At 44.9% G+C, this 16,686-nt stretch overlaps 1 protein-coding gene across 7 annotated transcripts in view; it reads left to right on the forward strand.

Moving 5' to 3' along the window:
• Positions 1-813: 813 nt before the first annotated feature.
• COL14A1 (collagen type XIV alpha 1 chain) overlaps positions 814-16,686 on the forward strand; it is a 253,291-nt gene continuing 237,418 nt past the window's right edge. For 4 of the 7 annotated variants that reach the window (XM_008255863.5, XM_002710753.6, XM_070075442.2 and 1 more), the window contains exon 1: positions 814-2,206. The gene's annotated coding sequence lies outside the window, so the exon portion shown is untranslated. The remainder of the gene's footprint in view (positions 2,207-16,686) is intronic. The other 3 variants (XM_089335638.1, XM_017341504.4, XM_070075441.2) reach the window with 1 other exon arrangement.

A 16,686-nucleotide genomic window follows, 5' to 3' on the forward strand; every position in this document is an offset into this window, starting at 1 on the left:
CCCTAAGATAACAGTTGAAAGGTCTGGAAATTCACATCCAACTGTGACTCAGTGGGAAATTGATTGCAACTAGCTATTCTTATTCAGCATTAATTGAAGCCTATTTATAAAGTGAAAGGGGAGAAGTCAAACGTTAAAAACGATGAGTACAAGTTAGAAAATTTAAAAATAGCATTTAATACGATTAGTACACCAATACACATCATCATACAATATTTTTCAAATATGCATGTCTACTTGTATCTGGATTTTTTTGTATACGTTTTACATTGTAAAATCATCCGGGAATCTCCCAGTCCCAGTTTTCTCTAATGAATAAAAGGTATTCCTGGAAGTTTTACCTAAAAGTTTGTGTTAACATGCAGCTATTTCCCTCAAGGGAATTAAAAGAAAGGCTTATATTGGTCATTTGCATCTTGGTAGAAATGAACATAAGAAAAAAGTTTTATTAGTGAAAACTGGGAACAGAATATGAGGATAAAAATCACCTGTTCGAGGGCAGAGGAAGAGATAATAAAATGGTAGTTATCTCCGGGAATAAACGATAGGAATTCAGCTCCGTGCGCGTCAAGTCTAGGGCGAGGGGCCCTTTCCAGTTCCCGCCCCATCCGAACACCAGGTGGCGCTCTCACTCTGGCCGCTCTGCGAGGGAGCCCTCGCTCGGGGAATCCGTCTCCCAGAAAGCTGCGCTGCGCCTGCAGTGAAGTGCGGAGGCGGAGTGGCGCCTGGCTGCAGCTGCACACTGCGCCCGAGCCGAGGCCAACTCCTGCCAAGACCACTGGGCGGTGGCGGGGTCTGGAGCTGGCCTTCTCCGCTCCAACCGCAGGACCTGGGGGGCAAAGTGCGCAGGGCATGGGCAGGGCCGCGAATAGCACGCAAACGCACGGAACGCAGAGGCGGCGGCTCTCAACAGCCAGGTCGTGGGAAGGCCCACCCTGAAATGGATCCCAAAGTGGCTGTGGCCCCTTCCTGCATGCTTGGCGGTGCAGGGCGGAGGCAGGGCCGGAGCTTCTAAGACAGCCCTTGCCCTTGCTCTTCTGCACATCCTCAGCCTCTGTCCGTGGTGGGATAGCTTCTTTTGAAGGCGAGAAATGACTTTTCTCATAAAAAATAGGGTCTTGCTAGATTCCTAGTTTCTATGCGCCCTCCCCGTCACCTTTGAACACACCTAACAAGCCAGGTGGTGAAAAATAGAGCGGGCGAGGGGGTGGATTCTACACGGTTCTAGAAGGGGTGTAAAAACGGATGCGGATTTAAGAGGTCAGAGTGGGGAGAGCGTCTCAGGGCAGAGACCTGAAAAGGGTGGCCTGCGTGGATCAACCCACTGCGGTGTTTAATAAACGCAGGTCCCCGGCCTCAGCCTAGCCCTGCAGCCCGCCTGAATCTCTGCAGGCGGGGACCCTGCAGGTGCGAAGTCCAACCGCAGGAATCCGCTTGCCTTGGTGATTTTCTAACCAACGAAAATGTCCACTTCGACACGCCTGCACTCTGCAGTTTGAGCATCGCTGCTTTGGCGTTTATAGCCCTGTTCTGAGGGCTATGAGGGGGTAAAGGCGGCAGGGGGGCGGATGGAAAAGACCCAAGAGAGTCTTTACGGTGGATCGGGTCCCGTCCGCCTCACCCACAATCCCGGAGCACGGGGTCTCCCACGCGGTAAGGCAGCACGGGTCTTTGAGGATGAGGAGGTAGGCACCGAGCACACGAAGCCAGGAGAGCGCGAGACCCCGGGGCCTCCAGAACGGCTGGTACAGGAGCGGCCAGCCCCTGGCGCACTGCACCGGCTGCAGCCAGGTCTCGGGTGGGAGCGCGTGGGGAAGGCGCGGGGCGGACTCCTCCGCATCGCCTGTGGGGCGGGGATGGGGGAGAGGAGGAGGGGAAAAGCGGAGTCGAGGCGGGTTGGGGGGGTGAGGTTAGGGCCCTAGGCCTGCCTCCCCCCTCTCCCTCCCGCCCTCCTGGCCACCTTCCGCCCTATAATTGGCCGCCCGCGGGCCTGCCTTCCCTCTTATCTGATCCTGGGCGCTCAGGGAGAGCGAAGCGCGGGAGAGGCTGGGGGTGGGAGAGGGAGAAGGAGGGAGAGACTAAAAGGGCGCTTGGAGGGAAGCGCGCGAGGGTGGTGCGCTTCTGAGAACCAGCTCGCGGCAGAACGCGCAGCTTCCCCAAGCGTGGAGAGACCCCCAAGCTGAACTGGGGGCATCGCACTGAACAGGTAGGTCCGTCTTTCTCTGCACCTCTGCGTTTCAGCTTCGAAGAGTGTTCCTGAGGTAGGAAAAGTGGAGAGCGAGCCACCTGCAAACGCCTCGCAATTACTCGCACCTTCTCTACACGTGCGCGCCCCGGAGGGACTGGAGACCTGGGCCGGGGGACAGGGGAGATGGGGCGGGACACCCTGACGCCCCGCTGCGTGACGTGAGTGCGGAGATACCTTTTGTAGTTATCCGGGCGCTTTCCACGCGCTTGAGAGCTTGCGTGAGGCGGGAAGAAGCTGGGTTTGGTTGGCGGTGCCGTGGCGGCTCGGCTCCAACTCTACAATTTAGAATGGGGCTTAGTAAAGGCGATAGTCTGGTGGGAAAGAGGCTCAGAAATTTGTCTTAAGGGAACGGCTGACTGTTCGTAGACAGCAGAGTTTCTATTTAAGTTGTGTTTGGAGAGCTTGGCAGAACAGCCCGTTGAGATCATGAGGGAAGAACTCGGCCGCGCGCTGACCTGCAGTGGACTTGGGTAGTTTAGGGACGGGAGCTGGCCGCTGAGGGGAGCCGCTGGGCAGAGCGCGTTGACGGAGAGTGCTGAAGTTAGGCGCTCTTTTCCGCGTCTCTGCGCTGGGAAATCCCGAAGCTTAGCGCCTTTTGCTTGGCGTCTGAAGCCAGGAGGCTTTGAGATGCTCCTCCCGGCTTGGATGTTGGAGGATCTCTCTACCTCTACTCCTATCGCTCAACCCCTCTGGAGCGGCGCTCCCTGCTTCTAGCCCTGGCGTGCGCGGCGCCAGGGCTGGGCGGAGAAGCGTCCCTCAGAGTTGGCTTTGGGCTCCCAGTGCGCAAAGGCGCAGCGTGGTTAGGGTCCGGCAAGCACAAGCCGCGTGGGGCCAGGACGGAGAGGCTGCCCGCAGGTGCGTGACCATAGACGTCTGGCTCCTGGAGCTGGGCTCTGAGTCCTCTGTGGGCAGCACGCCCTGTCGATTAGCTCAGGTTTGCGCTATGAGGTCCAGGAGGGCTTTGTACTGCTCCAGCGAAGCTTGCGTGCAGTTTTCACAGGGACCTGGGTTTCCCGCCAGAAGGTTAATTCTGTCTACTGAGAGGTCTATTGCTTTTCGAAGTTTCGTACTCCCCTCCGGAGGCTTTGGAGAGTCCACTGCTGGCAGAGGTTGGAGGAGTGGGGGTGGGGGTGGCCAAGACTAAGAGAAATAAGGCAGTAAGGCTTGGGTAGCTCTGTGGAACTTCTGCAGTAGTGAAAAAACTATTTTCTTGGTAAGAGCTGGGCCCCTCATCTGCAGAGTGTCAGAGACAGCAGCCTCGCTTGCAGCGCCCTACTCCATCAGCGACAGACTTCCTCTGGGGGCCATGAGGAGGCCTGTTCTGTTTCTGAGAAGGTGGCCCCGTTTTGCACACACAGAACTCACTGGGGAATTTAGAATGAATAGACAAGTGAATGAATGAATGAATGCATGGCGTTCGGATTTTTGGTTGTTCAGAAGCACAACTTGGATCATCTCAACCTGGAATCAAGGATTTGGTCCATTGTAAGATAGACTTCAGAACAGTTTGTTTTTTTAAAAACAGATCTGTTGAGATATAATTCACAGACCATATACTTTACTCATGAAAAGTGTACAATTCCATGGTTTATAGTATATGCACCAAGTTTTAGCACCCCCCAAAGAACGTCAAATTTCAGTAACTCCCCTTCTGCCCCTTACTTGCCACCCATGCTCAGTGGGCATGACTGCAGTTGATAGAAATGGAAGTGTACACCACCGGTCCTTTGTGACTGGTTCTTTGATCAAGGGAAACACATTCGAGGTTCACCCGTGATGCACACGACCCCTTTTTGCTCTTTCAGCCAGCACTGAGCTGCTGCTTGAGGAGCCTTGAACCAGAATGAACCTCAACCTCCAGGGCAGCCCTGGCCTCCTGCAGGTCCCTGTGAGAAGACAGGAACCACACGAGGGAGGCCTCCTAGCAATGTCCAGGGCTGGATTCCTTGGAACCCATCGGCATTCCTGGAGCAGTTTTGGATGGGTTCCAGGCTTCAGAATTCATGGGAGGAGCTTTTTGGCCCTTATCCTCTGCTAACTGTCCAGCACAGGATTTCACAGAGCACTCGAAGGGCCTTCCATGCTTGCCTTAGAATCTGCTGGGGCTGTTCATGAGAATGGCTGAGAAACGGCTATGAACAGGGTCACTAAAGGCAAGCCCCCCACCCCCACCCCCTGCCCACTAAAAGCTCCCATTGGATCTTACATATTTCATGGAGTAAAACATGATCTTGTGCCTGTGTTCAGTGGACAGTCTCTGCAGTGGTGTGCCTCCAGGCCCCACTGGCAGTCACTTTGATCCAAACTCAGCTAAATGCATGCTGTTTTCCTGGCTTGTCAAGAACAACCTACGGTTCCATTAGAGGACAATTTCTGAATGCTGCAGGCTGGGGGCAGTGTTGTTGGGGCACCACTGAGCTAACAAATTATCTGGGATTATGATTTGATGAGAACAAAGTCAGTAATAAAGGAGATCTTAGAGGCCCCTTGTGGAAACCTGCAGTGGGGGTCAGGGGAAAGAAATGTTGAAAGAATGTGACAAAAGCAAGCTGGGCAGATTTGCTCCCACATGGTGCTAGATGACAGAAGGAAAACCATTCTCTACTCCTGTAAGTAAATACAAAATGGCAGAGATCCAGTTAGTCTTCAAGATACACCAAGCTGTTAGTGTAAGCTGAACTGCTGCGGTGGAGTTTGGGAGTGGGGGGGAGTGTGAGTTGGGAGTATTGACGTATTTTCTATCTTCTAATTGGGTATCTGTGCTTTGCTCCTTCAGAAACATGCTAAATCTCCCAGTTACTTGGGAAATATTATTCCTTCTTTAGTGATAAGATCACTGTCAGGGAAATGAGGTACATTTGCCTAGGGTGACAAAGTCAGGTGACAGATACATGATTGAGAAAAGTATATGGAATTTGAAATATACTTTAAAAATGTTTATTTATTGATTGATTAATTGGAAAGGCAGAATGAGAAAGGGAGAGATCTTCCATCTGCTGATTCACTCCCCAAATGCCCTCAATAGCCAGGGCTGGGCCAGGCTGTAGCTGGGAGCTGGGGACTCAATGTGTGTCTCCCACATGGTTGGCAAGGTCACAAACACTTGTACCATGAAAGCTGCTTCCCAGTGTGCTCATTAATAGGAAGTTGGAATCATGGCAGAAATGGGATCCTAACACAGGCACTCCAGATATGGGATCCAGGCATTCCAAATAACATCTTTTTTTTTTAACTTTTATTTAATGAATATAAATTTCCAAAGTACAGTTTTTGGATTACAGTGGCTCCCCCCCCCAGTAACTTCCCTCCCACCAGCAACCCTCCCATTTCCCATTCCCTCTCCCATTCCATTCACATCAAGATTCATTTTGAATTATCTTTATATACAGAAGATCAATTTAGCATATATTAAGTAAAGCTTTCAACAGTTTGCACCCACACAGATACACAAACTATAAAGTAAGGTTTGAGTACTAGTTATAGCATTAAATCACAATGTACAGCACATTAAGGACAGAGATCCTACATGAAGAGTAAGTGCACAGTGACTCCTGTTGTTGACTTAACAAATTGACACTCTTGTTTATGGCATCAGTAATCACCCCAGGCTCTTGTCAGGAGTTGCCAAGGCTATGGAAGCCTTTTGAGTTTGCTGACTCCAATCATATTTAGACAAGGTCGTAGTCAAAGTTGAAGTTCTCTCCTCCCTGCAGAGAAAGGTACCTCCTTCTTTGATGACCCATTCTTTTCAGTGGGATCCACACGCGGAGATCTTTCATTTAGGTTTGTTGTTGTTGTTGTTGTTTTTTTTTTTTTTTTTTTTTTTTTTTTTTTTTTTTTTGCCAGAGTGTCTTGGCTTTCCATGCCTGAAATACTCTCATGGGCTTTTCAGCCGGATCCAAATGCCTTAAGGACTGATTCTGAGGCCAGAGTGATGTTTAGGACATCTGCCATTCTGTGAGTCTGCTGTGTATCCCACTTCCCATGATGGATCGTTCTCCCCTTTTTTTTATTCTATAAGTATTTTCAGACGCTAGTCTTGTTTGTGTGATCCCTTTGGCTCTTAGTCCTATCATTATGATCAATTGTGAACAGAAATTGATCACTTGGACTAGTGAGATGGCATTGGTACATGCCACCTTGATGGGATTGAATTGGAATCCCCTGGCACGTTTCTAACTCCACCATTTGGGGCAAGTCTGATTGAGCATGTCCCAAATTGTACATCTCCTCCCTCTCTTATTCCCACTCTTATATTTAACAGGGATCACTTTTCAGTTACCTTTCTACACTTAAAAATAACTGTGTGTTAATTACAGAGTTCAACCAATAGTATTAAGTAGAACAAAAAAATACTAAAATGGTTTAAGTATTAAATAGTACATGTACAGTCAAGACAAGGGCTGATCAAGTCACTGTTTCTCATAGTGTCCATTTCACTTTGACAGGTTTCCTTTTTGGTGCTCCGTTAGTTGTCACCAATGCGGGAGAACATATGATATTTGTTCCTTTGGGACTGGCTCAATTCACTCAGCATGATGTGTTCCAGATTCCTGCATTTTGTTGCAAATGACCGGATTTCATTGTTTTTTTTTCTGCTGTATAGTATTCTATAGAGGACATATCCCATAATTTCTTTATCCAGTCTACTGTTGATGGGCATTTAGGTTGGTTCCAGGTCTTAGCTATATTGAATTGAGCTGCAATACACATTAAGGTGCAGACTGCTTTTTTGTTTGCCAATTTCATTTCCTTTGGGTAAATTCCAAGAAGTGGGATGGCTGGGTTGTATGGTAGGGTTATATTCAGGTTTCTGAGGAATCTCCAGACTGACTTCCGTAGTGGCTTGACCAGTTTGCATTCCCACCAACAGTGGGTTAGTGTCCATTTTCCCCACATCCTCTCCAGCATCTGTTGTTGGTAGATTTCTGCATGTGAGCCATTCTAACTGGGGTGAGATGAAACCTCATTGTGGTTTTGATTTTTATTATTGGTAGATTTCTGCATGTGAGCCATTCTAACCAGGGTGAGGTGAAACCTCATTGTGGTTTTGATTTGCATTTCCCTGATTGCTAGTGACCTTGAACATTTTTTCATGTGTCTGTGGGCCATTTGGATTTCCTCTTTTGAAAAATGTCTATTGAGGTCCTTGGCCCATCTCTTAATTGGGTTGTTGGTTTTGTTTTTGTGGAGTTTCTTGATCTCTTTGTAGATCTGGTTATTAATCCTTTATCTGTTGCCTAGTTTGCAAATATTTTTTCCCATTCTGTCAGTTGTCTCTTCACTCGCCTGACTGTTTCTTTTGCAGTACAGAAACTTCTCAATTTGATGCAATCCCAAATGTTAATTTTGGCTTTGACTGCCTGTGCCTCCTGGGTCTTTTACAAGAAGTCTTTGCAGGTGCCAATATCTTGAAGGGTTTCTCCAGTGTTCTCTACTAATTTGATGGTGTCGGGTCATAGATTTAAGTCTTTAATCCACATTGAGTGGATTGTTGTGTAAGGTGTAAGGTAGGGGTCTTGCTTCATGCTTCTGCACGTGGAAATCCAATTTTCCCAGCACCATTTATTGAATAGACTGTCCTTGCTCCAGGAATTGGTTTTAGATCCTTGATCAAATATAAGTTGGCTGTAGAAGTTTGGGTTGATTTCTGGTGTTTCTATTCTGTTCCATTGGTCTATCTATCTGTTTCTGTACCAGTACCATGCTGTTTTGATTACAACTGCCCTGTAGTATGTCCTGAAATCTGGTATTGTGATACCTCTGGCTTTGTTTTTGTTGTACAAGATTGCTTTAGCTATTCGAGGTCTCCTGTGTCTCCATATGAATTTCAGCATCATTTTTTCCAGATCTGAGAAGAATGTATTTGGTATTTTGATCGGTATCACATTGAATCTATAAATTGCTTTTGGGAGAATGGACATTTTGATGATGTTGATTCTTCCAATCCATGAGCATGGAAAATTTTTCCATTTTTTGGTATCCTCTTCTATTTCTTTCTTCAAGCCTTTGTAATTCTCATCATAGAGATCTTTAACGTCCTTGGTTAAGTTCATTCCAAGGTATTTGATTGTTTTTGTGGCTATTGTGAATGGGATTGATCTTAGGAGTTCTTCCTCAGCCATGGCATTGCGTGTGTATACAAGGCTGTTGATTTTTGTGCATTGACTTTATATCCTGCTGCTTTGCCAAACTCTTCTATGAGTTCCAATAGTCTTTTAGTAGAGTTCTTTGGATCCCCTTAATAAAGAATCATATCTTCTGCAAAAAGGGGTAGTTTGACTTCTTTGTTCCCAATTTGTATTCCTTTAATTTCTTTTTCTTGCCTGATGGCTCTGGCTAAAACTTCCAGCACTATATTGAATAGCAGTGTTGAGAGTGGGCATCCCTGTTTGGTACCAGATCTCAGTGGAAATGCTTCCAGCTTTTCCCCCATTCAATAGGATGCTGGGTGTGGGTTTTTCATAAATTGCTTTGATTGTATTGAGGAATGTTCCTTCTATACCCAATTTGCTTAGGCTTTTCATCTTGAAAGGGTGTTGTATTTTATCAAATGCTCTCTCTGCATCTATTGAGATAATCATATGGTTTTCCTCCGCAGTTTGTTAATGTGATGTATCACATTGATTGATTTGCAAACACTGAACCATCCCTGCATACCAGGGATAAATCTCACTTGGTGTGTTTGGATGATTCTTCTGATGTGTTGTTGTATTCTATTGGTGAGAATTTTATTGAGGAGTTTTGCATCTATGTTCATCAGGGATATTGGTCTGTAATTTTCTTTCAATGCTGCATCTTTCTCTGGCTTAGGAATTAAGGTGATGCTGGCTTCATAGAAAGAATTTGGGAGGATTCCCTCTTTTTCCATTGTTCTGAGTAGTTTGAGAAGAATTGGAATTAGTTCTTCAGCAGTGAATCCATCTGGTCCTGGGCTTTTCTTTGTTGGGAGGGCCTTTATTACTGTTTCAATTTCTGTCTCAGTTATGGGTCTATTTAGGTTTTCTATGTCTTCATGGTTCAATTTAAGTAGATTGCATGTGTCCAGGGATCTATCCATTTCTGATAGATTTCCCTGTTTGCTGGCATACAACTCTTTGAAGTAATTTCTGATGATTCTTTTTATTTCTGTGGTGTCTGTTGTTACGTTTCCTTTTTCATCTCTGATTTTATTGATTTGGGTCTTTTCTTTTTTTAGTTAGTTGGGCCAGTGGTGTTTCAATTTTACTCTTTTTTTTTTTTTCAAAAAACCAGCTCTTCATTTGGCTGATTTTTTGTAATTTTTTAAGGATTCAACCCTGTTGATTTCTTCTCTGATTTTAATTATTTCTCTTCTCCTACTAGATTTGAGTCTGGTTTGCTGCAGTTTTTCTAGATCCTTGAGATGCGTTGAAAGCTCATCTATTTGGTGCCTTTCCAATTTCTTGATGTAGGCACCTATTGCTATAAACTTTCCTCTCAACAACCGCTTTTACCGTATCCCATAAGTTTTGATACGTTGTGTTGTTATCCTTATTTACTTCCAGAGAGTTTTTGATTTCTCTTTTGATTTCTTCTATGACCCAGTGTTCATTCAGGAGCATGTTGTTCAGTTTCCATGTGTTTGCATACTCTCTAGGAATTCCTGAGTTGCTAGTTTTCACCTTCATTCTGCTGTGGTCTGAGAAGCTACATGGTATGATTCTAATTCTTTTGAATTTGCTGAGACTTGCATTATGGCCTAGTATGTGGTCAATCCTAGAGAAGGTTCCATGTACTGCTGAGAAGAATGTAAATTCTTTAAATGTAGGATTGAAAGTTTTGTAGATATCTGTTAGATCCATTTGGGCAATAGTGTCGATTAAATCTGCTGTTTCCTTGTTGATCTTCTGTCCGGTTGATCTGTCTATTTCTGAGAGTGGAGTATTGAAGTCCCCCGGTACTACCAAATAACATCTTAACCACCACACCAAACACCCGCTCTGGCAAGGAAACTTGCTTCAGTCAGTAGTCTTGTTGCTATTTCTGCCAGCACACCTTTCTTGAAGCTACCTCGGCAGGTGTCCCTATCTTTGAATTTAATGGATAGTTTTGGTCTCTTTTCTCCCAGAAATTATCAAAGTTGCTTATGACAGTTTTGTCTAGAGGTTGGATGGGGCTCACTAAACTCATCAGAATGTCTTAGGATATGTCTACATCTAAGGTTACTAAGGGGGCCTTTATTGGATAAGGACTTGTTCCTGGATGGCTTTCTGTCTCTGCTTTTTCAAAGAGGAGCACACTGACTTGATGTCTGATTATGAGCTTCTATCTCCAGATTTTTACTTCTCTTCTCCCTCTACTTCCCAACTCTGTCTCCTGCAATGTTACTGGCACTGTGCTAAGCATTCAAAATATATGAGAATACTATACTCTGGTGAGTAGGAATGCAAATAGCCAACTGTAGTGCTGTGTTAAGTGCTACAGAATGGCAAACAGATTACTACTGTAGGAACTAGAGGAAGAGCAGCTGAGCCTAGACTTGCAGATCAGGGAAGCCTTCCTGAGTGAAAGGAAATTGGTGAAGAGATATGCATGTAGCTTTATACCAGTTAGAGACAGATTTTTATAAACAAGCGCCTAGTTCTTTGACAGAGGAACTGTCAGTCCTTAAAGAATGAGAAAAAGAAGATAGGCGATGGAACATTCCTGTGCCAGGGAACTGTCATTCCAATTTTTCCTACTTTTTGGGTAGGATCTGTGTTCTATCACATAGAATTTACAGCAGCTGTTTTAAGAGGGTTGGAGCAGCTGCATTTCTGAGGCTAATTTGCAATCAAATCTCTTGCATTTGAGTAATTCATTGGACTGTTGTTCATCTAATAGGGTCTTTCTATAAATTAGAAAAAGGTGGCCTTTCTGGGCAGGTCCACACAATTGGGGGGGAAACAACTCCTTTCTTCCAGGTAACACAGCTTTGCATTGGAGCACACAACTGGCAAGCTGAGCTGCAAATTTCAAGTATCATTTGTCTTAGTCAAATGATCAAATGCAAAGTGTGCCATGCAATGACTGTGAAGTGTACACACCAATCCTGATCATTCAATTATTGATCATCAAAGTCAATTCACATTTACTGATTTCCTATTCTGTGTGTTGAACTTTTTGACTATGGGTTAGACTACTCATCTAGCTATGATCCAGGAGGGAGAAACAGTTACCAAAGGCCGTAAAGTTAGTTGGAGGGTTGCAATGGGATGAGGGATAGATGCAGTCTGTTGGAGATCTGCTAAATGAAGGATGTAGTTTGGGGCTACTGCTTCCTGGTGCCCATTCACAAACTGGTGGTACCTGCCCTTGATCAGATGAAACTGCACCGAAATGTAAATAAAATGTCACTAACCATAGGTCACTTCAGCTGAGAAATTTTTCACAGCAAGGCATTCCTGATAAAGAAAGCATTGCATTCTCTCTCAAGCTTTGCATAAACTCCTTATTTCATTGTGGATCAGTAACAAACGGCTCACAGATCAGCTGTTTTGAGTAGCACTGATGCAGAGAGCACTGTCCCACATTGGGACAAAGGAGGTTACCTTTTTCTTTTTTTAATACCTTTTTCTGCCTTTATAGTATTTTCTTTCCTCTCTCACTTTTTTCCCCCCTCCTCATCCTCTTCATTATTTTCACTTATCTTTCCCATCTCTTATTACTATTCTACTTGTTGTGCCTTCCTTTTTGATGTTTCCCTATAAATGAAAATCTTTGAATTTGATTCACCATTTTGTCTTTAAAAAGCAAAATGAAGGGCCAGCATTGTGGTGCAGTGGGTTAATCTGCTTCCTGCAATGTTGGCATCCTGTATGAGCACTATTCAAGTCCCAGTTCTCTGCTTCTGACCCAGTTTCCTGCTAATGTGTCTGGGAAAGCAGCAGAAGATGGCCTGAGTGATTGGGCCCCTGCCACCCAAGTGTGAGACCTGGATGGAGTTCTGGGATCCTAGTTTTGGCCTAGTCCAGCCCTAGCTATTGTAGCCCTTTGGGGAGTGAACCAGCAGATGGAATATCTCTGTATCTTCTGCTCTCTCTCTGTAACTCTTTCAAATAAGAAAAAGAAAAATTAAGAAAAGAAAAAAGAAAAAAAATTAAGAAAATAAAAAAAGCAAAATGAAGCAAGCCCAATTACACAATAAATAAGAATCATAAATGAGAACAAAATTAAATAAAAAGAATTGCATGGTAATTAAAATGATAATTTAAAAAATCTGGATTAAATGGATTACTTGAAGCAAGATACAAATCATTAAAACAGATCCTAGGTTTTAGAAATTATGATTAAAATAGGTACAAAATGTTGAAAACACTATTAAAAAGTAACCTCCCCAAAAGTACCAGTCCCTTATGTTTTGAATACTAACAAAAATGTAAAAAAATCTATAATGCTAGTGCTCTTAAAATTGACAATACAGTACACACACACACACAAAAGCTTTGAAGTTATTTTTATAAAACCAGCAAAATAATACTGGTATCCATACTTGACATAGCATAATAAAAAAAAAGAAAACTTGCTCACTATTATTTGGGTACTTACTGTCGCTCCCCCTCTTCGCGGAGGAACGACACTAAACCCTGCCTAGGTTTCCTATCCGAGTCACGGCACCATTATGCCTCCTAAGCTTCCTATCCGAGTCACGGCACCATTATGTCGCTCCCCCTCTTCGCGGAGGAACGACACAGGACCCTGCGCTGTTCTTTTGTCTGCTCGGCCCTCCCCGGGTTTGCTGCTGGTTCTTCCCGGGTTGGCTACCGTCCCTTCCACCTCCGTGGAAGGGCGGTTCCCCCTGCCACTTTCCCCACTTCCGCGGGGGAGCGGCACACCACCGGCCGGCTCTCTCGGGGGCTGCTCAGGTGTTCCTTCAGATAGATGTTCCTGGTGCATGTTGTCTCTCTCCTCCTTTATAGTCCTCTTCCACCAATCCCAACTCTGCTACCCACATGCCAAGTACGCTGCTCTCCTCCAATCAGGAGCAGGATCAGCTCCTGCAGGTCATCACTCAAGTTGGCGAGAGGCAGCTGCGTAGAAGTTGTTACTCCCTTCTCAGTGCCATATTGTGGGAGAGCAGATGCATAGAATAAGTCTTAATTCCAGTAACAATCTAGTCCGAGTTGCTCCCCACAATTCCCCCTTTCTTTTTATTTTTTGGCGTTGATATGCACCTGTCTTCGGTGCCCCGCAGCACACACTCTGCTCTGCTTGCCAGAGTTGCCCACAGGTGCTTACAAGCCCTACCAATCAGGCAAACCGAATCCGGGTCCTCTCTTCGCCATGTTGTGAGGAGGTTTTTAGGCGCTGATGCGTGCCTGTGTTCGGTGCCCTGCAGCGCATGTTCTGCTCTGCTAGAACTGCCTGCAGGTGCTTACAAGCCCTACCAGTCAGGCAAACCGAATCCAAGCCTTCTCATTGCCGTATTGTGGGGATACTTATTGATGTTGATTCATGCCTATCTTCGGTGACCTGCAGCTCATACTCTGCCTGCAGGTGCTTATCGCCTCACTAATCAGGCAGACCGAATCCAAGCCCTCTCATTGCCGTGTTGTGGGGAGGCCTTATTTTTCTCTATTTCTCTATCTCCGGGCATTCCTATTTCTCTTATTTTACTTCTATCTGCCAGCATTCCTATTTCTCTCATTTTATTTCTAAACTTCTGTTTCTCTTATCCCCACGGCTTCCCGGCACCCGCCCCGAGGCTGCTTCTCAGCGCCTCGCCCTGCGGCGGCTTCCCGGCTCTGTGCAGCTTCGCGGCTTTCCGGCTTCGCGCGCTCCGTGGTCTCCGCGCCCTTTGCGCCTGCACCATGGCCTTCGCGCCAGCCCCGCGTTCTCTCTACTCGCGCCTCGTGCGCTCTCCCTGTACGTGCCCCGCGCGCTCTCTCTGTGCGCGGCGGCTTCCGCGAGTCACACAGTCTAGCTCACGTTTCTGCCACCGGTATTCAGTCTAAGTTCCCCGGGCTAACCTGGCGAATTCAACCTAGCTTACGCGTCTCCGCCTTATGGTTTGGCTTCCCGTCTTTTGCTCCCTGGGCTAATCTGATGGATTCCAACCTAGCTTACGCGTCTCCGCCTCTGGTTTTAGCTTTTCGCCTTTTGCTCCCCGGGCTGACTTGACGAATCCCAAGCTAGCTTACGTCTCCGCCTCAGCCTGCCCCCGCAGCTTCATTTTCCCTAACATTTTTCTCTACCCAGTATGTTTCCTAACTTTTCTTCCTACAATATTCCCCTCTCATTTCTCCTGGCTTCTTCCCACAGTCCGTATCTGAGTCTAAGTTTCTTCTAGGTTTCACTTTCGCTTTCAATCTCCTAGCTTACCCGCCATAGTCCGCATTCGAGTCTATGTTTCCTCCAGCTTTCACTTTCGCTTTCAATCCTAGCTTCTTCCGGCACTTCTTCCGTCCAGCTTTTCCCTAGGCTCTTCCCTAGTCTCTCTCTCCGGTATTTTCCCGCTTCTTCCCGCTTCTTCCCTCCTAGGCTTCCTATCCGAGTCACGGCACCATTATGTCGCTCCCCCTCTTCGCGGAGGAACGACACAGGACCCTGCGCTGTTCTTTTGTCTGCTCGGCCCTCCCCGGGTTTGCTGCTGGTTCTTCCCGGGTTGGCTACCGTCCCTTCCACCTCCGTGGAAGGGCGGTTCCCCCTGCCACTTTCCCCACTTCCGCGGGGGAGCGGCACACCACCGGCCGGCTCTCTCGGGGGCTGCTCAGGTGTTCCTTCAGATAGATGTTCCTGGTGCATGTTGTCTCTCTCCTCCTTTATAGTCCTCTTCCACCAATCCCAATTCTGCTACCCACACGCCGAGTACGCTGCTCTCCTCCAATTAGGAGCAGGATCAGCTTCTGCAGGTCATCACTCAAGTTGGCAAGAGGCAGCTGCGTAGAAGTTGTTACTCCCTTCTCAGTGCCATATTGTGGGAGAGCAGATGCATAGAATAAGTCTTAATTCCAGTAACAATCTAGTCCGAGTTGCTCCCCACACTTACTAATATGAATAGTGCATTAGCAAGTAGAACCCAGTAATACATCAAAAGAGTAATCCAATAAGTTTGTCTTATATTTCACATGCAAGTTCAGTATAGAAAATTAATTCATATAATTCATCATATTCAAAGGTCAAAGAAAAAACACTCATGTGATCCTCTCCTTAGCTACCATAATTTAACATTTTATTTGTCAGATTAATAACTTAATAATCTACATGGATGGGGCTACATAACAAGATAAATTTATGTTAGTATATATTTATTTGTCTTACCTACCAGTATGTTGGTCTTGCCATCTATCACCAAAACCAAATTCATGCTAAAGTAGCCTTCCTATTAAAAACTAGAATAAGACAAGATAGCAAGCAAAGGTATTCTGGAGATAGTAGACAAAGCAATAAGACAGGAAAAATGAAAAGCATGATATTTGGAATATAAGAGGAAAGCTATCATCTGCTGAAAAAAAGCAGTGAAATCAGCTATTACAGACTAAAACTGACAATGTTAAACTACTGGAGATAATAAGAACTTTTAGTATGGAATGTTAGATTATAAAATTAATATAAAAATAAATTTATTTTAAAAATCTATTTGGTCAAAAATGATTAAAGAGAAACATACATAAGAAATTAAAAAGTATTAGAAATAAAGTTAATGTGCAAAACGTATATGACAAATTTGAATTTCCATAAGAAAATAAATACTATTTGAATAAACAAAGAAATACATTCTTCATGGATGGAAAGATAAACTGTTAGAAAAAAGCTAACTAAATTGACCTAATAATCTTAGTTTTGAGGAGTTTTTGGTATACAAGAATAGTGAGAAAAAAATGTAAAAGAAGATGTAAATACATATTATAAAGTTTTTTCTAAACAATTATTTGTTTGAAAGAGTTAGAAAGAGAGATGGAGAGACAGAGAAATCTTTCATCTACTAAATCCTTCCCCAGATTGTTGCAACAGTCAGCACTGAGGCCAGGTCAAAGCCAGAACCAGGAACTTCTTCCAGGTCTCCCACTGGGTGAAGGTGCCCACGCACTTGGGCTATCTTCTGTTGCTTTTCCCAGGCCATTAGCAGGGAGCTCATTAAGAAGTAGCACAGCCAGGACATGAACTGGTACCCATATGGTACCATTGCAGGTGGTGGTTTTACTCCCTACATCACAATACTGGCCCCATATTATAAAGTTTTGATCATTATAATTATTTAACAGCCACATACAGACAAATCGATAGAAAACAAAGGTAGCATTTTTAACCTTCAGCAAAAGACGGATAATTCTATAAATGTTATATATGGACTAATTGGCCATAAATCAAGGCAGCAAATTAAAATCTTTCTATTTAATAAGATATTCTAGATTATCAAAGATTTTAAAAGTAATTTTGAAACTTAGCTGACACAAAATTATATACATATTATATATATATATTTATAGGATATCATG

This window comes from Oryctolagus cuniculus, chromosome 6 (genome assembly GCF_051225735.1).
Source record: "Oryctolagus cuniculus isolate XC-2025 breed Fujian yellow rabbit chromosome 6, ASM5122573v1, whole genome shotgun sequence".
NCBI classification, from domain to species: Eukaryota; Metazoa; Chordata; class Mammalia; order Lagomorpha; family Leporidae; genus Oryctolagus; species Oryctolagus cuniculus.